Source organism: Carassius gibelio, chromosome A14 (assembly GCF_023724105.1).
Source record: "Carassius gibelio isolate Cgi1373 ecotype wild population from Czech Republic chromosome A14, carGib1.2-hapl.c, whole genome shotgun sequence".
NCBI lineage: Eukaryota > Metazoa > Chordata > Actinopteri > Cypriniformes > Cyprinidae > Carassius > Carassius gibelio.
Window position 1 is genome coordinate 24,731,604 of NC_068384.1, and position 22,881 is coordinate 24,754,484.

A 22,881-nucleotide genomic window follows, 5' to 3' on the forward strand; every position below is an offset into this window, starting at 1 on the left:
AGCTCCTCTGCCTGGAGCAAGGAAATCACTCCCTCAATGACCACACAAGAGACTTTATTGAACGGACCAATCGAACCACCTTCCCAGACTGCTCGCATTGTATGTTTTACAAAGTCAGCCTCAGCAAATCCTGAGCAAGCCTGCTCATATCTGGTCCACGAGGGAGCGTCACAGCATTTGTGGAGTGGGTGCAAGAGAATAATGAACTATATTTCTTTGTATGCCCAACTGAGGAGAACATCTCCAGTCCCTTTCCCGATCCAGAGCCCAACCAGCTGCATGGAGCAGATGCCTGAGCAAACCACGGACACAGAGCCTGCGCCTGACGTGATGACAGAACCAGAGATAATCACTGAGCCAAGCATCTTCAATGGCCTGAGCCCGGTCACACGTCTGACCAGGTGCATGAGCCAGCAACATCAGCTGTCCCTGAGGGAGTACTCTTGGACTATGAGGGGATGGAGGGAGCCGCTGAGGGTGAGATGCAACTGACATCTGGAAACTATTTAGAGGACATTCAAAGACATTTTAAGGAAGTTTTATTTGATAGGTTTGGGGAGGTAATACACAGTATTCCTGTGTCTCCTGAGTCTTCTACGTTTCTTGTGTCTCTGCTGGTTCCGCCCAGCTCTGAATCTCCTGTCTTCTTAGTCTCCTGTGTCTCCGGTGTTCCCATCCAACCTCCCTCTCTCACCTCCTTTCTTAAATCAGCCAGTTCCTCAGCCCTGTCTCCACTGGTTCCTGTCAGTCCCTCAGCTAACCCTCAGTCAGCACCATCTGGGTTCTCTGATTCACCTTGGGCCTTCCAGTCTCCAGCTCTACCTAGGCGTGAGTATCCAAGCCTCTGAGCCCCAGCCTCAGCCCTCTAACCTATCCGCTCCGCCTTGATCCTTGCTCCCTCGTCTCCAACGTGCTTCATCTCATCATCCCACTGTCTCCACCGGGATCCCTCGTTCCTCCGCCTCGGCCTTGGTCAGTTCTGGACTGTCCTTCACTACTGCACTCCTTCAGCTTCATCTCCATCCCTCTGGCTGGTTGTCCTCATTCGCTCGTCTCCGCAGCGGTCTTCCGGGTCCCCCTCAGTCCCTTGAGCCATCAGCTCTACCATGGCCCTCCAGGCCTGTGGTGTCAGCATATCTGCTTGGCTCCACCTGTGTCTCCACCTCCAGTGGCTCCATCTCCATCGCTCGTCCCCCTAGTGTTGTCAAGGTCTCCTCCGCCATGGCTGCTCCCTCTCTTGACTTGCCCTGGTTGGCCTCATGACCAACATCTGGCAGAGGGAAACTGTAACATGTATGTCTTGTGTTTCCATTCTTTAATTTGACCTAGTTTTCAGTTTGTCTAATTGATTGGTTCCCATCTGTTTCTGTTCTGTGTTATGGTTGTGTTTAGTGTGTTTCCAGAATATATTTCCTAGCATCTCTCTGTGTTTAAATAACATTGTGTGTTTTTTTATGTTTTTTTTTTACTTGTACTTGCGTGTTCAACAGATTACCAATACAACACGTTTTCATTTCTTTCTCCCCCTATCTCTCTCTCTTTCTCTCTTTTGAAAAAGTATTTGGCTACATACAGTATAACAGAGATTTTTTTTTTTTTACTTTTGTTTACGTTGGTGGGAACAGAGTATACTTTCTTCATCCATATATTCTGATGAAAAAATAATAAAATATAATATGAATGGAACCCCCCCCCCCCCAACCCTGATTGTAAGCCTTAAACACATATTTCCTGAAAAGTCATATTGGTGGATTGGAATGTTGTTCTTGGAACATTTTGTACTTGGTGAAATCACACTTACCCTTTTTTAAATACAAGTATATATACAAAAGTTAGTGCACAAGTATTTCATTCTGTACACAGGCTATGGTAATTTTATTACCTGTGTGTGTTAGGTGAAAAAAACATGACTGAGACTTTATTTCTGAAACTAAGCATAAGACATTAGAGAACAAAAGAGAATTATGGTGCACTAATGAAACAGAATTACATTTCTACTGCAGATAAATGAGTGCTGTGTAGATAAACAGTGTTAGAACTCCTGACAAGAAGTCACAGTTCAGATTACATGAATATACTATTTCCATCCATTTTGCTCTTCTAGCGCAGTCTGTGTTAGAAGTATAAAATGGAGTGCAATACAATTATTTTTCTTTGCTAGGGACTGTGGCAGTTTGCTGAAGGAAACGCTATTTGAATTCTTTCTGTCGAGTCACACTCCTGTGAGCCAGCTCTTGACAGGCCAAGGCTGCTTGTGGGCTGGAAAAAAATGCCCCAAATGCCAAAATTGATTTTGCACTCCTTTCAGCGCACACACTCGGGCATTTGAATGTCTTTGGTGAGTCACGGTATTTCATTATGGGTGACTCCAGGCCATAACCAAGTTGTTTTGCACTCATTTCAGTTATTGCTACAGATTGTCTGCCTTTGATCAAATGCATCATTGGCAGCACTCTTGAAAAATGGAAAAGATATTGTGTGGCAGCTGTCAAAAATAGGATTAGTACCTGCTGTCACTGTTTTACCAGTTATTATCAATATTACCTATCATCGCTGATGTAAACCTCCTGTGGCAAGCGATTGTCCCTAACAAAACATATGTAGTGTTTCTATGAGGCATATGGTAAAGGAAAATGAATCTGAAGGGCCTCTGAGGAACTCACGGCAGTAAGTGGAAACTTGGCCCCGGAGCCTCAGAGCCGCACCCCCGTGCATCAGAAAGACAACACAATCTGGTAAGAGTCAAAAGAGGGCTGAATTCTGAAAAAAAGCTTTTTTTGTACCATAAGCCTAGGTGCTTATTTTCATGGAATGGTAGAGCTATTTGTTTTAGAGATACTGCAAATATTCTAGAAAATACCCACAAATCAATCAATCAATCAATCAATCATAACAAAACAAGGCTAGAAAACAAACAAACAAACATTTCACTGGTTTTTGGCATTCACCGGACCTGATTAACATCAAATTGTGCTATAATGCATCAGTAAATTATAAAGAAAGACCATCTTTATATATTATTTATTTATAAAAATAAAATCTAGTTGGGACTTTTAACACAAGCAAAATCTGTTGCACTTTTGTGTGGTATTATTGTGTTTACATTTCAAGCAGTATTTTGTGCTTGTGTGTGTGTGTGTGTGTGTGTGTGTACGTAAAAAAAACAACAACAAAAACGTAAAAAAAACCTTAAAATACTGCTTGAAATGTAAAACAATATATTACAATATTTTCTGTTAAAAGTCCCATCTGGACACACACAGACAAAGTGCAGTATGTTTCAGATGTTTTGTTGTGTTTTATAATACAACAGTGGTATTTTACTATACTTATTGAGCTTTGATTATTCATTTCCACCAGACAAACATTTAAACAGATTTTAGTCCCATCTGGATTTTATTTAATAAATAAATTAGCCATAAAAAGTTATTTCTCTGCAATTTACTGATAAACACATGTAGATATTAAACAGTTTTCTGTGCCAGCTGAAATTTTACAATTATTATTATTATTTTTATTTTTTTACCATCCACACAGTTAAAAAGACTGATCATTCGCAAAAAAATAAATAAAAATAAAATAAAAAATACAATATAATACTAATATAATGAATAAATATTTATAATATAATCCCTCTCTCAGAAGCAATCTTTGCACAATTCCAGTGCTGAACTGACCCTCGTTTCTGAGGCAGTCGAGTCTGGTGTAAAATGTTAGCACAAAGTATAGAAATTTTTTAATTTTTTTCCAGGAAATTTCCTTTGAAAATGAAATGTAACCACTATGTCTTCAAATGGTCTATGGAGACTCCTATGTTCGCTGGTGCATCCCAACACCTGACACTTTTAATGGCTCTTTGGCACTGATATTGTACCTCCAGCAGCTACAGCAAGAGAACAGTAATGATGGACCATCAGGGCTGTGTATATGCTAATAGGGCAGAGAGCATCACAAATGGGCGGGACTTTCACCGACTATGTCGTCATAGTCTGGAGCTGCTTATGTGGAGAGATTTTTATGATTTTTTGGAATTATAAAACATTGAGTGAGTGGATTTGTATCATTATAGGCTGGTTGTTTTCACACACTGCGGCCACACAAGAGTTCAAACACCTTATAAAAGTGGCACCTTCAAATGTAATTACATTCTCTTTAATCCTAAAATGTACAAATTTCTATTTTTTCACATATAGCGGTATTCTAGCAAAGCTACTGAGTGAGTGAGAGAGACAAGAGGAATATTTGCCTCTAAAATCCAGTTTCACTACCCTGAAGTGGTCATATGTCAAGCTCTTACATTTTGCAGCAGTTTTAGCAGTCAAGCTGGCGCCAGAAATAACTCGCCCAGATTTCAGGGCTCAGAGAGAGCCGCTATAACGCCTGGACTTCTGTATGCAATACACTGACTAGCTGAATAAAATATGGCAATAAATCAAACATGTAACAGGGACTAAATGACCTCAAGCAGAAATGCTTTTACACATAATGTTTATGAAGCTCATAGGCTAATAAAGTGTGCAAAGGGTCTCTCAGGCCATGAGCTCATCTGATTTCCATGATAGGGAACTCAGTGTGCTGGAAGGAATTCTTTTTGGCTGATCTGTCCATCCAGAATAGCAAGATATTTATTATTATTGTTATTATTATTATTTTTTAATCAGACTGAAACAGTGGCTCCATCTCCATCACTCCCCCCCCTAGTGTACTGAAATTTCTCTCAAGGTTTTTTTTTTTTTTTTCATTCCTGTCACTGATGGAGTTTTGGTTCCTTGCCACTGTCGCCTTTGGCTTGCTTTGTTTGGGACACAATTTCTGGCAACATTGTTGACTTGACTGCACAGACACTATTTGAAGAGAACTGAACTAATGACCACTGAATCAGCAATGAGCTGACTTTAACTGATAAACGGACTGTTTTCTACTGCATTATCAGCGTACTTTTCCCTGTTTAACACTGTAAAGCTGCTTTGTCATAATCTGTATTGTATAAAGTGCTATATAAATAAAGTGACTTGACTTGACCTGACTTGATTTGAAAGCATCTCCTTAGCCTGAAAGCATCTTTAAATAAAGCACATTTCATCAATCATGAATGTTTTCTGATGACAGGTACTCCAAGTTGTGTCAGAGTATTGAGATTTAAAGAGCCACACAGATGGGAAATCAAAAAGTACCTGTTTTACAGTGTATGATGTAGCTGTCCATCAGTGTAAACAATGTACAAAGTAATTAAACCAAAAAGTACATGATTTATAAAGTTATTGGCTTCTAAAGTAAGTAGTCGACTCTGAATCGCTGAAACGAGTCGTTATAGATTTCAAATCTTTTGCCCATCTCTATGTACGTCACTAGAACACTTGCATAATAATCTCCGCCTACCGTCTTGGGAGAAACAAAACTATGACCTGCAGACACTCTCGTTGGTGTGATAGTATCATGTCGAGTAGACAGTGTGCTTTTAATTGTAAAGGCAAGTTTGTTTTATTTTCACTGCCAAAGAATGAAGATCAGAAGAACCAATGGCTAAAATTCATTTTTACCACAATACCAGAGCAGTACAACAAATTTTGTTGTGTTCACAACATTTCACTGATGACTGCTTTTCTAATCTCGGTGAGTACAGCGGGATTTTCAAAGCGTTTGGCCATAAAAGAGGGTTCATTACCAACTTTATTTAGAACAACGAGCATCTCCGAATCACAAAGCGAAGTATGATTATGAAGTTATGTGTTTGTTTTCTCCCGAGCGTCTTATCAGTATGTGTGCTGTCTGCAGCCTGTCTGCGCTGATCTTCATTTACAAACACGTCATTAAAATGAAGTGTAACAAGATGTCTGTTTTTCACGTCTCCCTTCATTATATCTAATGTGACCACACCTCCGCGCTGAACGCGCTATTCAGATTCAAACTGAAGCGCGCGGCTTGAATACACCCACACAGAAGAAGAAGCAGCGAGACTGTTCAAGTTTTTTATTTTACTGTCTGCTTCGCGATGAGAGGAATAAGACATAAATCACCCCAAAAAGATGTTAACGCATTGTTTACCATGAAGTTGTGTGCGGAACAACGAATCAAAGCTATGTCAGTTGACCAATCAGAACACAGTATGCTACCGAAAGGTGGGGTTTAAGGAAACTGAATCTTTTGAACAGCTTCGCGCGAACCGTTTGGGGATCTCTGAGAATTGAGGTAATTTTAAAATGATATTTTGACAAAATGTTTTTTAACCTTGGATGGATTTAAACCTATTGTACAGGACTTATAAACAGTGATAGGAAGCTTAGAATGTTCATCTTACTGGCTCTTTAATTAGTGTGATGGTAATCATGGACTGTATTAATGTTTAAAGAGCCTGAATTACAGATTACAGATGCAGAGTCACTGCCTGTATCTGCAGGAGAATCTAGAGCACCGACTGCTCCAGTCAATTGTCATCTTTATTTTATTTTATTTTATTTTTGAAAAAAAATCCTTTAGAAAGCAAATGCACTGTGACAGCTTTGCTACCTTGGGATATTATGTTACATTTGAGTGTTATGTAGTCTGTGTGTTAAGGCTACACCTGTGGCAACTGGCCAAATAAATAATAATAATAATAATAATAGTAAATGCATATTTCTTAAATACGCAAAATTCTTCTGAGGTTTCTGAGTTAAGTTGTCATAAATACTATGTAGTTCTATAACTAGACAGCATTTTAATTGTACTAATCTAATCAGTGTTCTGAATCTCCTCATGGTTTAGAATTCCTCAGGGTCTGTTCTTGCTATTTTTATTATTATTACTATTATTTTGACAGTAGTCAAAACCATTCAGTGGGCTGTGAGTGAAGAGACAGATGAATACAGAGTTTCTAACGAGATCGGTGGACAGCACGTGCGTCGACACAAGCAGACACAGTTACACTCGTTTTTTAGCTCTTTAAAGTGAAGAGGCCATTTGTTAGTTTTAAAAGCCACATCGTTCTCAAGCAATGACACCGGCCTGCATTGGTTTGGGGTTATTGAATCTGAGAGTTTGTGTGTTGGCCTACATTACATAGTTGCTATTTGGCCTATATCATTTGATTCATATTGAGTGTTTGCATTTTGATTGCTGCTGTTTAAGTGCAATTTCTCACAAGGGAAGTATCAGGTATTGGAATTACTGATCTGGCATGATCAAAAGGTGATTTTGTGTGAAAGAAAACAATCACCAGACATTTGTGAAATTTAAATTCATTCATTTATTATATAGATTCACATTATTTTTATTTAATAAATAAATGATCTTTTAATTGTTAAGAACTTGCCCTTTGTGTCTTACATTACCAGTTTATCAGAAAGACCATCACATCAATTTAATTTAAACACAGTGATCAGAGGGAAAGGGGGAAGGAAGCTGATTGGTTATGTAACCCAGGTATATTCCCCTCAAAGTTAAATAAAAAGTATTTAGGACTCTTAATAATAATGTTTAGTGGGTACTGAATTCATAGTTCATTAAAATGTGTATATGGGCATCTACCCCTTTAAGAGCATCGTTTGTGTTATAGTTTGGTTGTAATATACATGTGCAAAACGTGGGTTTTACTAACAAGTTAGTTTTGTCCGTTATTCATTGGTGAATAATTGTTTAAGCCCGCCTGATATCTACGTAATGTGAAGTTTGATTGGTTCTTGAGAGTGGATGGGAAAAGGAGAGAAGAAGAAAGAAAGCGAACGGAACAGGTGTGTGTCAAAGCGCGCCGTTGTATGTGTGAGAGAATCGCGATTAATCCGGATAGGATTGATTGATTTTATTTATTTTTTAGCAACGAAAAGTATTGAAATAGTTTATTTAGCAGTATTTGTTTTGTTTTCACAAAGTTCGCTGGCTGTAAGCTGAATGCTGAGTTAACTTTCTGTTTGTCAGTACACTTGTGTGAGTTCCAGACGAGTTAGTGCTTACTACAAACGAAATAGTGACTACTAAAGTGAACTTTTAATATCAACGTGAATAACGGTGATAAGGAGAAGTTTAGCGACTGGACATCCAGGTAGCGCCCTGAATTACCGAGAGATTCAGGGTTCCCCTGGCAACGAGGGATCGCGAGGTTCGTTAGGACGTGCATATCAGTGAGAACCGAGGGATTAAAGTTTCCTAACAAGGGAGGACTCTTCACTACGGTTAAGGTATTTCAGTTTAATATTTATTTGGCTCTTCGGAGTGAAGCGGCCAATTATCTTTTTGTTTTGTGGCCACAACGCACGCGAGCAACGGTTACAGGCCTGCAACGAGGGGTGAGCGTGATTGGGTGTGTATGTGTGTGTGTGTGGGCCCACATGAGTTAATGTGTTTATCTGTCAAATTATAACTGCTGCTTTATTTGCAACAAGGGGTTTGATTTATTAATATTCCTTTTCTGTTAAAGGGAAGTTTCTTATATTGTACATGTAAATAGATGGGCATTTAAAACCGTGTAAGAACTATATTGAGGGACATTTGATTTATTATTTGGTAAAAAGAGTCATACTCGACAGCTAACTTTAATATTCCTCTGTAGATTGACATACAATTGTGAAAGTACATTTATCTGAGATTGTGTATCATTTAATATTCTAACTGCCCAATTGTGCTCATTTTAAAAGAGGCAGTTAATTGTAGTTTACTTTTTATTTATTCTGCCTTTTTGTTTCATATTTTCTATTTTTCATTTAAATTCATATTGGCTTTAATAAACATTGTAATCGTATTATTTGAAGTGATTTCATCGAGTGGTTGAGTTGAAGGTTAATCTGAATATTTCGTATTGTGTTAATTTATATTCACATAAAAAGTCAGGGTTATAGCTACACATAGGGAATAGTGTTTGTGCTGAAGGGTGTTAAGAGAGTTCCCTTATAATTAGTCGAGAGACTGCAAAGTTTGAACCCGAGTACCCGCCTTAAGAGCTCAAGTACATCATTACTGAGAGGGAAGAGGGTGCTACATAAAGTGGTGGCCAGTACGGGGATTTTCTTTCTTTTTTTTCTAACACCCTAGTTAATAGTTAAACCATAAACACCCTTAATTTAGTTTTGTTCTAATCTTGAATGCAGTGATGGATTCGAGTGGAAACCCGGAGCTCCGAGCAGAACTTATTTCATGGTGCAAAGAGGCTGTGGTGGATGAAACGCATGCCATTTTGCTGGTAGGGGTTTCTGCTGAAGCTGATGTGGCCTATATTGAGGATGTAGCTCAGACTGTGAAAGCTTGGGGAAGGGTACGTGTAAGAGCTACCAAAACAGGTGTTAGCTCTAATACTTTAAAAGTATTATGTGAGTGTAGGGAAGCTGTGAACCCATTGACTGCTCCACCAGTATTGCTGCCTGATGAGGGGGAAGATCCATGGAGGGTGGTGATAGTTCAGGAGTGTGATCCCTCTCCTGCAAAGTTTACTGAAAAGCTGACAATGTTTCTCGCTAAAGAAGGGAAGTGTATGCAGGATTTGCAATCCTTAGTTTCTCCTTTCAGTCACAGTGCTGGTTCTCCTGAGTCAATCATCAGGGCTGTGGGTGATCTGTTGGACAAAACGGGCAGACAAACCACTGACAGTAGTGCATATAGACGGTTACGTACATTTTCTGGTTCTGTTCCAACACCGACAGGAGAAGAAAATATGGAGAACTGGATGGACCAAGCTCGCATGATGATCACAGAGTGTGAGTGCTCTGAGAAAGAGAAAAGAAGAAGAATTGTGGAGAGCTTAAAGGGGCCTGCTCTTGATATTGTCAAAGCCGTGAGATTTTCTAGTCCTGATGCTGATGCTCTACAGTATCTAGAAGCTTTAGAAAGTACTTTCGGAACCTCTGAATCAGGCGAAGATTTGTATTTTGCTTTCCGTCTTCTCCGCCAGTGTCGTGGTGAAGCTATGTCTGATTTCCTCCGCAGAGTAGAGAAATCCTTAACTAAAGTGGTACAAAGAGGTGGACTGTCCCCACAGATGGTAGATAGAGTGAGAGTAGAGCAATTGATTAGAGGAGCAGTAGAGTCAGATCTGATGCTTCTACAGTTAAGGCTGCGAGAGAGAAAAATGCAACCACCTACCTTCTTAGCTCTGTTAAATGAGATCCGAGAAGCAGAAGAGAGTGAAGCAGCCAGACAGAAAATCAGAACTACTGTAAAGACAGTACAGAGTCAGGAACAAAAACTCAGCTTTGCAGTTGTAAGTGAGTTAAGAGCAGAGATCCAGGCCTTGAAAACCCGATTAAGTGATGAATCTCCAAAAATGTCAAATGCTCACAGGATGCTGGAGTCAAAATCTAAGCCCACTAAGAAAAGTGTAGAGACACCACCAGATGAAGTCGAAGCACTGAAACAACAAATACAACAGCTGCAGCAGAAGTTAGGAATAATGGAGGTAGGCTATGGTTTGCCAGTAACCCATGCTCAGCAACAGCAATCAAAACCTGTTTCTGCTCAGTCAAGGACCAGATCTTCCACTGATAGAGAGGATTTTTTCTGTTACCGGTGTGGGGAAGATGGGCACATTGCCACAAAATGTAAAGCTCCTGAGAATCTTTCATTGGTTATTCAGAAACTGGTCCGTTCGCTAAGAAAGGCGAAGAGTGGAAGGAATGATGCCTCAGGAGACAGTTCTAAGGCTGGTAGTCGTGATTGCTATTCTGCAAGAAGTCAGGTTGATATCTCAGAAGCAAACTGCCTTCCAAAAGGGCTGGTGGGTCCTTCATCCACTGTTTCAGTGAAGATAAATGGACATCCGTGCAAAGCGCTGCTAGACAGTGGGTCTCAGGTAACAATTGTTTTTGACTCCTGGTATTCCAAATACCTATCTGAGGTGCCTTTACAGCCTCTTCATGGACTTTCAATTTGGGGATTGAGCTCCTCAAGCTATCCGTACAAGGGGTACATAGTGATTGATGTCTCATTTCCTGTTCCTTTTACTGGAGTGGAAGAACCAATCTCCATTCTAGCATTGGTTTGTCCTGAGCCCCAAGGTTTTCAGCAAGTCCCTGTGATAATTGGGACAAATTCCAGTTTTTTTGGAAGACTAGCGGCATTGAGTGGAGACACTAATACTCCTAATGTGTTGCATGCACTACGAATCCAGTCCAACTACCCTGACTTTTGCTTAACCGAAGAGCCAGAAGCGAAGGTCAAATGGGTGGGGCCCCGCTCTTTTGTTGTTCCTCCGAGAGGTGAGGTATATGCAGACTGTACGATGGAGTATGAAAAACCATTGAAGAAGGACATTTTTGTAGTTGAAGCCACTGCCGATGATCAATTACCTGCAGGACTATTCATTCCCCCCGTGGTGCTGCCTTTCTCAGCTATTAACAGGGACACCTTTCAGCTGCCTGTGCATAACGAAACATCTAAAGAGGTTACTGTGCCTCCTGGCACTGTTCTTGCTCACATGTTTCCAACTGATACAGTCACAGAGACTTGCAGAGAGAGAAGCAAATCAAAGAAGATCGACCCAGGTTTGTTTAATTTTGGCACGTCTGTCATTCCTGTTGAATGGGAAAAAAGGTTACGGGAAAAGCTGTCTGGAAGGATCAATGTGTTCTCCCTTGAGGAGTGGGATGTTGGATTGGCAAAAGGTGTTAAACATCACATTCAATTAAATGACCCTAGACCATTCAGAGAGAGATCCCGTCGTATAACTCCTGCCGACATTGATGATGTGCGCCGTCACATAAAAGACCTACTTGCATCGGGCATAATAAAAGAGTCACGAAGTCCTTACGCATCACCCATTGTGATTGCTAGAAAGAAAAATGGAAGTGTGAGGATGTGTATTGACTATCGCACACTCAACCGTCGAACTATTCCTGACCAGTACACAACCCCGAGAATAGATGATGTGTTGGATTGCTTGTCTGGTAGCAGATGGTTTACAGTATTAGACTTGCGAAGTGGTTACTATCAGGTCGAGATGGCAGAGGAGAGCAAGGAAAGAACTGCATTCATATGCCCATTGGGATTTTATCAGTTTGAGCGCATGCCACAGGGAGTTACTGGAGCTCCTGCTACGTTCCAGCGGCTTATGGAAAAGGTAGTAGGAGACATGCATTTACTGCAAGTTATTGTCTATCTGGATGATTTGATTGTGTTTGGTCGTACTCTGGAAGAACATGAAGAGAGACTCTTCAAAGTGCTTGACCGTCTTGAGGAGTTTGGGCTAAAAGTGTCCATTGATAAATGCCAATTCTGCCAAGAGAAAGTCAAGTATGTAGGACATATTGTTTCTGCTTCTGGAATTGCCCCAGACCCAGAGAAGGTGGAAGCAGTCACTCGCTGGAAAATGCCTACTGATCTCAAGTCCTTGCGGTCATTCCTAGGATTCTGTGGGTTTTACCGGCGCTTTATTAAGGATTATTCCGCAATTGTAAGACCACTGACAGACCTTACCAAAGGTTATCCACCAGTGAAAGGGAAAAGAGACAATGCTTCAACAGGGAAATATTTCAAGGAAATGGAACCCTTTGGTGAACGCTGGAATCAAGCATGTACAGAGGCCTTCAGGAAGATTGTTCACTGCCTTACTAATGCCCCAGTCTTGGCTTTTGCGGATTCCACTAAGCCATATGTGCTTCATGTTGACGCCAGTTCGAATGGTTTAGGTGCAGTCCTGAATCAAGAATACCCAGAGGGGTTGCGTCCAGTGGCTTATGCAAGCCGAAAGTTAAGTTCTACCGAGCAGCGTTATCCCACACACCAACTTGAGTTCCTGGCTCTTAAGTGGGCAGTAGTTGATAAGTTCCATGACTACTTGTATGGCGTCAAGTTTGTCGTGAGAACTGATAATAATCCACTAACTTACATCTTGACCAGTGCCAAGTTGAATGCCACGGGACATCGATGGCTTGCCGCATTAGCCACTTATGATTTTAGCTTACAGTACAAGCCAGGAAAGCAAAATGTGGATGCGGACGTATTGTCTCGATATCCTTTCAGCATGGAGTCTGAAGAGTGGGCAGAAATACCACAAACAGCAGTAAAGGCTGTATGTCAACTAACCAGCTCGTCTTTAGGAGGTGAGTCTCCTTCAAGGTTGATAGACCAACTCTGTGTCTCTCCACAAAGTATTCCAACAATGTATGCTTGTCCTACCGAGCTTGAAATTGGTCAAATGGAGTTGTGGACACACGAAGATCTAAGGTCAGCTCAGGACCAAGACCCCATCATTGCTCCAGTAAAAAATGAAGTGGTTTCAAACAAGGTGCTTACCATGCCCAAAAGCTCAAATCCAGCTGTGGCACTATTACAACGACAAAGCCAAAAATTAACCATCAGAGACAATCTTCTATATAGAGTAATTACTGATCAAGATGGAAAAGATGGCAAATGGTTTTACCTGAGAAGTTCCATCTTCAGGTAATGAAATCCTTGCATGATGATGCAGGTCACTTGGGGGTTGAGCAGACTTTTGAACTGCTAAGAGATAGGTTCTACTGGCCTAAAATGCACCAGGACATTGATCGGTATGTGAAGACTTGTGGAAAGTGTGTGGTCAGGAAAACTTTGCCACAGAGGTCATCACCACTGAATCGCATCACTAGCAGTGGGCCTTTAGATCTTGTATGTATGGATTTCCTCTCCATAGAACCTGATTCAAAAGGGATTGCAAATGTACTGGTCATAACAGATCATTTTACACGTTATGCTCAAGCCTTCCCTACAAAGGATCAAAGAGCTGTGACCGTGGCCAAGGTTCTGTGTGAGAAATTTTTTGTCCACTATGGATTGCCCGCAAGAATACATTCTGATCAAGGCAGAGACTTTGAGAGCCATCTCATTAAAGAGCTTCTGGGAATGTTGGGGATCCGAAAATCTCGTACCTCACCTTACCATCCGCAGGGTGACCCTCAACCTGAGCGATTCAATCGCACCCTTCTTTCAATGTTGGGTACCCTTGATCCTGCAAAGAAAGCAAAGTGGAGCCAACATATTAGCCAGCTGGTACATGCTTATAATTGTACCAAGAATGAAGCAACTGGTTACTCGCCGTACTATCTATTGTTTGGGCGGGAGGCTCGCCTACCTGTGGATCTTTGTTTTGCAACTTCACCTAATGGAGATAATGAAGTAACATATCAGCAGTATGTGGAAAGAATGAGACATGAACTTCAAGAAGTTTACCAATTAGCAGAGGAGGCTTCTTTGAAAAATCATCAACGGAATAAACAACATTATGACAAAAGAGTGAAACCTCAAATGTTGGAAAAAGGAGATCGTGTTTTCATTCGAAACCTGGCTCAAACAGGAAAGCAAAAATTGGAGGACAGGTGGAATTCTGTGCCTTACATAGTAGTGGAGAGGTTAAGACACTTACCTGTATATAAGCTAAGACCTGAGACAGGAACTGGACGATTGAGGACTCTCCACAGAGATCATCTGTTGCCAATTGGAGACAGTGTCAGAATTCCTGCTCTGAGTGGTGGAGAAGAAATAAGACCTCCAGTAACTAGGGCACAAAGTGTGAAGAAAAAACAATTAAGAGAAAAAGTAGCTACTATGAATGAACCTAACAGAGTAGAAACGTCTTCTGAGAGTGAGGATGATATTTGCTACCATGTACCAGACCGAAGTGGACTGCAGACCAAGACACTGCACACATTATTACCTGAATTTGTTGGTGAGAAGGTTGTGCACAATGCTGATGGAAGTAGAACTTTAAAAGACAATGTGTCTGAGAAAAGTCTGGAAGAGAACATGAGAGAGAATTCCTATTCAAACCCTGAAATGGAAGTGGAAGAGTTAACAAAAGAGAAAGTTCAAGTCAGCAACCTTCCAACAGTGGAGATAGCATCTACAGATAGACGTTCAAGGAGAACTGTAAAACCGGTCATTAAGCTAAGCTATGATAATCTCGGCAAGCCTTCAGACAGACCTTTAGCTATTGTATACAAGGGTATGGTCATACATCTTGGGAACTCTGGGGAGAAGAAAAACGTTTGTGGTACCTTCTGGTGTCATCCACTGGCCCAGTGTGCTAAGTGTAACAAAGTAAACTCTAATTCAGCTTTAATGGCCACAATACAGAGTTAAGTTTGACTTTCCCTGTAATCTCATGGGGACATGATAATTTTAAGGGGGGAGAGTGTAACCCAGGTATATTCCCCTCAAAGTTAAATAAAAAGTATTTAGGACTCTTAATAATAATGTTTAGTGGGTACTGAATTCATAGTTCATTAAAATGTGTATATGGGCATCTACCCCTTTAAGAGCATCGTTTGTGTTATAGTTTGGTTGTAATATACATGTGCAAAACGTGGGTTTTACTAACAAGTTAGTTTTGTCCGTTATTCATTGGTGAATAATTGTTTAAGCCCGCCTGATATCTACGTAATGTGAAGTTTGATTGGTTCTTGAGAGTGGATGGGAAAAGGAGAGAAGAAGAAAGAAAGCGAACGGAACAGGTGTGTGTCAAAGCGCGCCGTTGTATGTGTGAGAGAATCGCGATTAATCCGGATAGGATTGATTGATTTTATTTATTTTTTAGCAACGAAAAGTATTGAAATAGTTTATTTAGCAGTATTTGTTTTGTTTTCACAAAGTTCACTGGCTGTAAGCTGAATGCTGAGTTAACTTTCTGTTTGTCAGTACACTTGTGTGAGTTCCAGACGAGTTAGTGCTTACTACAAACGAAATAGTGACTACTAAAGTGAACTTTTAATATCAACGTGAATAACGGTGATAAGGAGAAGTTTAGCGACTGGACATCCAGGTAGCGCCCTGAATTACCGAGAGATTCAGGGTTCCCCTGGCAACGAGGGATCGCGAGGTTCGTTAGGACGTGCATATCAGTGAGAACCGAGGGATTAAAGTTTCCTAACAAGGGAGGACTCTTCACTACGGTTAAGGTATTTCAGTTTAATATTTATTTGGCTCTTCGGAGTGAAGCGGCCAATTATCTTTTTGTTTTGTGGCCACAACGCACGCGAGCAACGGTTACAGGCCTGCAACGAGGGGTGAGCGTGATTGGGTGTGTATGTGTGTGTGTGTGGGCCCACGTGAGTTAATGTGTTTATCTGTCAAATTATAACTGCTGCTTTATTTGCAACAAGGGGTTTGATTTATTAATATTCCTTTTCTGTTAAAGGGAAGTTTCTTATATTGTACATGTAAATAGATGGGCATTTAAAACCGTGTAAGAACTATATTGAGGGACATTTGATTTATTATTTGGTAAAAAGAGTCATACTCGACAGCTAACTTTAATATTCCTCTGTAGATTGACATACAATTGTGAAAGTACATTTATCTGAGATTGTGTATCATTTAATATTCTAACTGCCCAATTGTGCTCATTTTAAAAGAGGCAGTTAATTGTAGTTTACTTTTTATTTATTCTGCCTTTTTGTTTCATATTTTCTATTTTTCATTTAAATTCATATTGGCTTTAATAAACATTGTAATCGTATTATTTGAAGTGATTTCATCGAGTGGTTGAGTTGAAGGTTAATCTGAATATTTCGTATTGTGTTAATTTATATTCACATAAAAAGTCAGGGTTATAGCTACACATAGGGAATAGTGTTTGTGCTGAAGGGTGTTAAGAGAGTTCCCTTATAATTAGTCGAGAGACTGCAAAGTTTGAACCCGAGTACCCGCCTTAAGAGCTCAAGTACATCATTACTGAGAGGGAAGAGGGTGCTACAGTTACGTCAGGAGATGCATCTTAGGAACCACACTTTAATGGTTTGAGTCTTACCTATCAGATAGGTCCTTCAAAGTATCTTGGAGAGTTGAGGTGTCCAAGTCTCAACATCTAACTACTGGGGTGCCTCAGGGCTCAGTTCCTGGACCACTTCTCTTCTCTGTCTACATGGCATCATTAGGTTCTGTCATTCAGAAACATGGCTTTTCATACCACTGCTATGCTGATGACAATCAATTCTACCTCTCATTCCATCCTGATGAACCGACGGTAGCTATTCGCATCTCAGCTTGTCTAACAAACATTTCTTGCTGGATGATGGACCATCACCTTCAACTCAACCTTGCCAAGACAGAACTACTTGTGATTCCAGCAAACCCATCGTTCCATCACAATTTCACCATCAAGTTAGGCACATCAACCATAACTCCTTCAAAAACAGCTAGAAGCCTTGGAATTATGATTGATGATCAGCTGACTTTCTCAGACCACATTGCTAAAACTGTCCGATCCTGCAGATTTGCTTTATTCAACATCAAGAAGATCATCAGGCCCTTTCTTTCGGAACATGCTGCACAACTCCTTGTTCAAGCTCTTGTTCTGTCCAGGCTGGACTATTGCAATGCCCTCTTGGCAGGTCTTCCAGCCAATTCTATCAATCCTTTACAATTAATACTGAACGCGGCAGCAAGATTAATTTTTAATGAGCCAAAAAGAATACACGTCACACCTCTGTTTATCAATTTGCACTGGCTTCCAATAGCTGCTCGCATAAAATTCAAGGCATTGATGTTTGCCTAAAAAACTTTTAAATTAAATTTTCCCTCCTGGTGGAATGACCTCCCCATCTCAATCCGAGCAGCTGAGTCCTTAGCCATCTTCAAGAATCGGCTTAAAACACATCTCTTCCATCTTTATTTGACCCTCTAACTTTAACGCTCAATATTCTAATTCTATTCTTAAAAAAATCTAACTACCTTTCTAATCTTTTTGTATTCTATTTTTCTTTTCATTTATTGTGCAATTATATATGTATGTGTATGTGTAAAGACCTCAAACTAGCTTGCTCTATTCTTTTTTTTATTCTGTCTGTTTTCTTTATATTATATTATTTAAAATCCCAAGCTTGGTACTGTGTTAACCTAACTGAGACTTATTACAGTACTTATATATCATTGCTCTTTTTGTTGTTTTTGATTGCTTCCACTGTTTTCATCTGTAAGTCGCTTTGGATAAAAGCGTCTGCTAGATGAATAAAAATGAAAATGCAATGCAAATGCAGATGCATCAGTAGAACATGGGTGCTCCGCCCATAAGGGGGTGCCACATAATAAAAAGTATTACATTTCCAATGTCACTGATTCTTGGAATTCAATGTGTTTTGCTTTTGTACGTCAGATGTATACAGGGAAATTGTAGTGAAACTTCAGGTTGTCAGGATGACTGCAGGAACATGTGAGATTGATGCAAACAACTGCACCACTATCAAAGCTGTGATCGAGGGAAAGGAAGAAATCAGATGCAAAATTCACTTTTATATGACGTTTACATATTATGTGTCTTTGCAGTGTGTGGACACAAACACCCTATAATTATAAAAAATATCTTTTTTTTTTTTAATCCCCGAAAAGCCTAAAAAGTGTCCACTGACAGACTGTCCCGTATTAGCATATCTCCGGTTTCAGCCAGTTGTACGGTGTCTGCCATTTTACCTGTACTTAGCAGCTGTAGTGACAACAATAGCCCCATTCTCAATACCAAGTATGAAAAGTTCACACTTGCGTCCTTGGCACTTTGAACTTGGCAAGTTTGACTCTGGAGTGCGAACTCTCAAGGACGGGAGGATGCAAGTCCTGTAATTCTTCAAATGGAACAGCAGCTAACTTAATAACATCACTCAGCTCGCATTTGTTACTCCAGTTATCCTCACTGTATATATATTTACAATAAGACAAATATGATATCAAACGCCACTGCCTCTTTTCGTTTTCATTTAGAAAATATAAAACATATTAATATTTGGTTCAGGCAATATATGTATATATACTCTGTCTTCACTATATGCATATTAAAATTAAACATGACAATGCACAACTCTGCCTCTTTTTTAAGTGTTGTTGTTTTAATGAACTATTATAGCCATTATAAGTACGAAACACACCTTTATGCTCAGTCAGAACTATATGACTAAGAACAAAATAATAAATTTCATGAGACCAAAGATTGCCTGTTAAATTTACCCAAAACAAATTACTACATTAAAACTATATTCTCAGTTGTAAAACTCATAAAACTAAATTTCATGACACAATAACAATAACACTGTGTCCTAAATACAAACGACGTGAAGAGAGTCCAGTGACAAGTAATTTGGGTGTCCACACCAGATGCGACATGGCAATCAATCAAATATCACAGCCAATCAGAAGTGTGTGTGGACCTTAAGGAATTTTAACCAAAGTATGTTGCAGACAGTTCATGAAGACCCTAAAGAATCATACCATCTTGTGGAAAATGGGCATCCAATGTTCCCTTTAAATAAATGAAAGAAAGAAGACCAGTTGCAATTCTGTACATAATTACAATGCTGTGAGATTTTTACGGTGATTACAATTTTTTTTTCTTACTTTAAAGTAAACATAACATAGCAATCACATCTTACTTGTGGAAATATGACATATTGACGGGATTCTATCTGTTTTCCTAACATCTTGAGTACATTTGATTGTACAGATCTTTAAGGGTTAGTTTACCCAAAAATGTACAATTTCTGTTAATTAACTCCATTCAAGACTTTCTTTCTTGAGTAGAACATTAATGAAGATTTTTCCACAAGTTGATATGATTCTTTAGGGTCTTAATGAAAAGTCTGTAACATAGTTTGGTTGAAATTTCTCAATGGTAGTGTAAAAAAAATAAATAAAAAATAAATAAAAAAACACTCTAAAATAAAAAGAGCAAGCTGTTTTATAGCATTTTCCTTTGAATGTTAATGAGCTCTGCTGACAACGCCTCTTTCTTCCAAGCCGCTCTCAGAGAGACCGTTTACTTTACAGTAGCTACAGTCATTGTGAAACTTGCTAATTAGAACATTATGAGGAAAGGCGATTTGCAAAGATTCATAAAAAATACAAATAAAAATGTCCACTCACTTTTTCTGTAGGTGACGCTAGAACACAAATGCTTTGCACGAAGATTAACAAATTTCAGTAGATCGGAGGCACATTCTCTTCAGAAACAAATGTAAGTCACTGCGTCTTCAGTGGCTGTTATCAGCTTCATTATGTGAGAACCTAATTTGCTTTCAGAGGTCCACTTGATCTCATGACATGTCTGGCCGAACTATTATTGTTATTAATTTTTTTCACAGTCTCCAGCATAAACGGCTTCATATGCCACTGATGAAGTGTTACAGAGATCATGCATTCAGAGCAGCCTCGTTCTCTGCCCACTTTGTTCAGTTTACATCGAAACTTAATCAGTATTGACATAGAGAAATGGACTTTGCAGTGGCTCTCATCAAATTATAGAGGTGCGTTCTGAACGCTCCAGTGAATCCACATTCTGGACTGAACTGAAAAACAACAGCTTTGACCTTCTCGCTGAGTCCAAGCAGCAGGCTGAGCAAGTGTTGTTTCTGGTCAGAGCCTATTATCTTTGGGTCTGAGCAAGCGTGTGACCTAATACATAAAAGAAGGGAATCGATAGTGGGGAATATAGAGTCAAGATGACAAATCTCTGAGAGTTGAGGTCAACAGGATGTTCCCTCTTCATCCCAGCGTGGTCAAGGTGAGATAATTTTGGTGGTCCATGGCTTTGGGACACTGTTTAATAGACAGCGATGGGAGAGCAGGTACTGCATAGCTGCACTGTTCCCCATCAAGAACCTGCTGCCCAGTGAGGATTCTATTAGCAGACGGGGAGCGTGTTGGCAGTACGGAATACAAGACGACTGGCTAACAATGCTGCCAGTTAGCAAACAGATGTTCTTTCGGCACCAGCGCTGGTTGCGGCTAATAAAGCCTTTACTCATTTGTTGGAGTCCGGGAAAACCTCCAGAGAACTATTGTGCCCCGGTAGGCCTGCGGCTTTTATGTGCAATTTGCATTGCTTCTTTCAGAGGAAAAAATGTAAGCAAAAGCAGCACAGTATGCTATTAACTTTCACTAAGTTACATGGCTTGCCCACAAACCACCCTCAGCCCGTTCCCTAACTGTTTGATGTATGTCGCATAAAACCTGTAACAGCTTCTACACAATTTTTGGTAGTCATGGTGCCATGTGGCTACAATAAGCACTTTTGAGGAAGACCTGAAGATTGGTGGCATATTATAATTATTGAAGCACTTAATAACAAATTTCAATTAGGGGAACATTACAGGGACAATGTAAATTGTAGTCAAATATGGTTTAAGTTACTAAAGAAGAAGAAGCAACTTAATTTTTAATATATATATATATATATCTCAGCACAACTTCTTACACTCTTAAAGATAAAAGTTCAAAAGGGGGATTTTTGCAATGATGCCAGAGAAAAACCATTTAAGTTCCCAACATAACCTTTCGTTGAGCAGTTCTTAACGTAACGTGAAACCAGTTTAGTAATCTAAACAGATTGTCTCCACTAGAAAGGAGCTTTTGCTAAAAGCCAGTGAAGAACCTTTATTTTTAAGAGTGTATTCATCCAATTCATCCATCCATCCATCCATCCAGTATCAAACAGCATTTCAGTTTTTTTTTATTAGGTTTTGTATTTTGACAGTCCAAATTAAATTGATTTACATTTATGCATTTAGCAGATTCTTTTATCTAAAGCAACTTACAGTGCATTCAGGCTATACATTTTTCTAAATAATTTAAAAATAAATAAATTAATAAAAAAACTCCCTTAGTGAATCATAAAAAAAAAAAAAAAAAAAAAAACTAAACTCTGCCTACTTTCTCCTGTCTAAGTGGGTGGTTCTTGGCCAGAATAAGGTGGAATGTGGACCCTTTGCTGATTGCCATGTGTCTGGCCCTGTGAGACTAGCATTCATGTAACTCCATGGAACAGTACAGTCTAGGAAAGATTGCATAAGCATATTTATCTGTGAGCTGTTTGACACGCTATGAAGAATGCCCCCATATTTTACATTAAGTTTGCCACACACACACACACACACACACACACGCACGCATGCACGCACAAACACACACAGCACATTATAGAAAAGAAAGAACAAATCTAGGTTTAGCAATTGTCATCCACTTTTGTCTCTGCAAATTATTTAGTCTCATCAGTTAGTCTGAAAGGTTGTTGCTAAGCCCACTGCTCTGAAACAATCCATATATTTAAATGAAACCGTTTGTGTTCTCTGAAGCTCAAAATCCTCTGCAACTCTGCAGAAGTAAAGGTTAAGGATTTCCGTTTTTTTTTTTTTTTTTTTTTTGCCAAACAAGCTAAGTGCTAGGCATTTAAAAAACAAAAAAACAAAAACAAAAAAAAAAAAACATATTTCACTCTGTTATACGAATGTTCCTCCCATTTGGGATTTAACCATGCTCAGACAGTGCATTTCTCATCCCATTCTACAGATAAGACAGTCATGTCAGGCTGAGTGATGCCTGCACGCTATGAAAGCAACTGTCCGTCGCTGTGCACTCCAGTGGCAATGTTCCTCAATGCTTAATGCTCCAGATGGTACACACTCTCCATGTAACCGCATAAGAGAGCTTCTCTCCGAGCCACAATTTAGTGTACCATGTGCACCAAAGACACCCACAGCTCAATAAATTGGATTGGTTTTGATTTGGCTAGAGTGGAAGGAAAAACTCTATGCTGTCCTTGATATTTCTTTTTTCTTTCTCTAATTATTTTCGTCAAACTGCAAGATGTTCAGAGAAAATAAGCAGCTCACTGTGCTTGCAAATATTTAGAAATCAAAGGCAATGGCTGTAACAGCAGAGAACAGTCTTGTATTGTGCAGGTGAGGAGATTGAAGAGCTCTTGAGTGAGATTGGGCTGACAGGAACATGGATGGGTAATTTCAATTTCAATTAGTTGAAGAGCAGGCCAAACAACAGAGTCCGACGTGAATTTAATCTTTACAACACAGTACAATTGAAGCCAATGTAGGGTTACAGAATGTATCGCCACAAAAAAGATTCAGTAGCAAAAATTTTAAAGGACACAATCTTTTGAAAATGTTGATGCCTGATGCTAATGTGCTACAATTCAGCATAGTGCAAATTTTCAGGCAATGTGATCTGAAGTGT

General features: G+C 39.7%; 1 protein-coding gene and 1 long non-coding RNA gene across 3 annotated transcripts in view; one reads left to right on the forward strand and one right to left on the reverse strand.

Annotated features, from left to right (window-relative positions):
* Positions 1-22,881, reverse strand: part of LOC128026947 (neuroligin-3) — a 197,254-nt gene that overhangs the window by 36,695 nt on the left and 137,678 nt on the right. The gene's annotated exons all lie outside the window — the stretch shown is intronic.
* LOC128026958 (uncharacterized) lies at positions 7,298-15,980 on the forward strand. The gene is made up of 2 exons (XR_008186577.1): positions 7,298-7,582; positions 15,261-15,980. It is a non-coding gene; the product is annotated as an uncharacterized LOC128026958 (long non-coding RNA).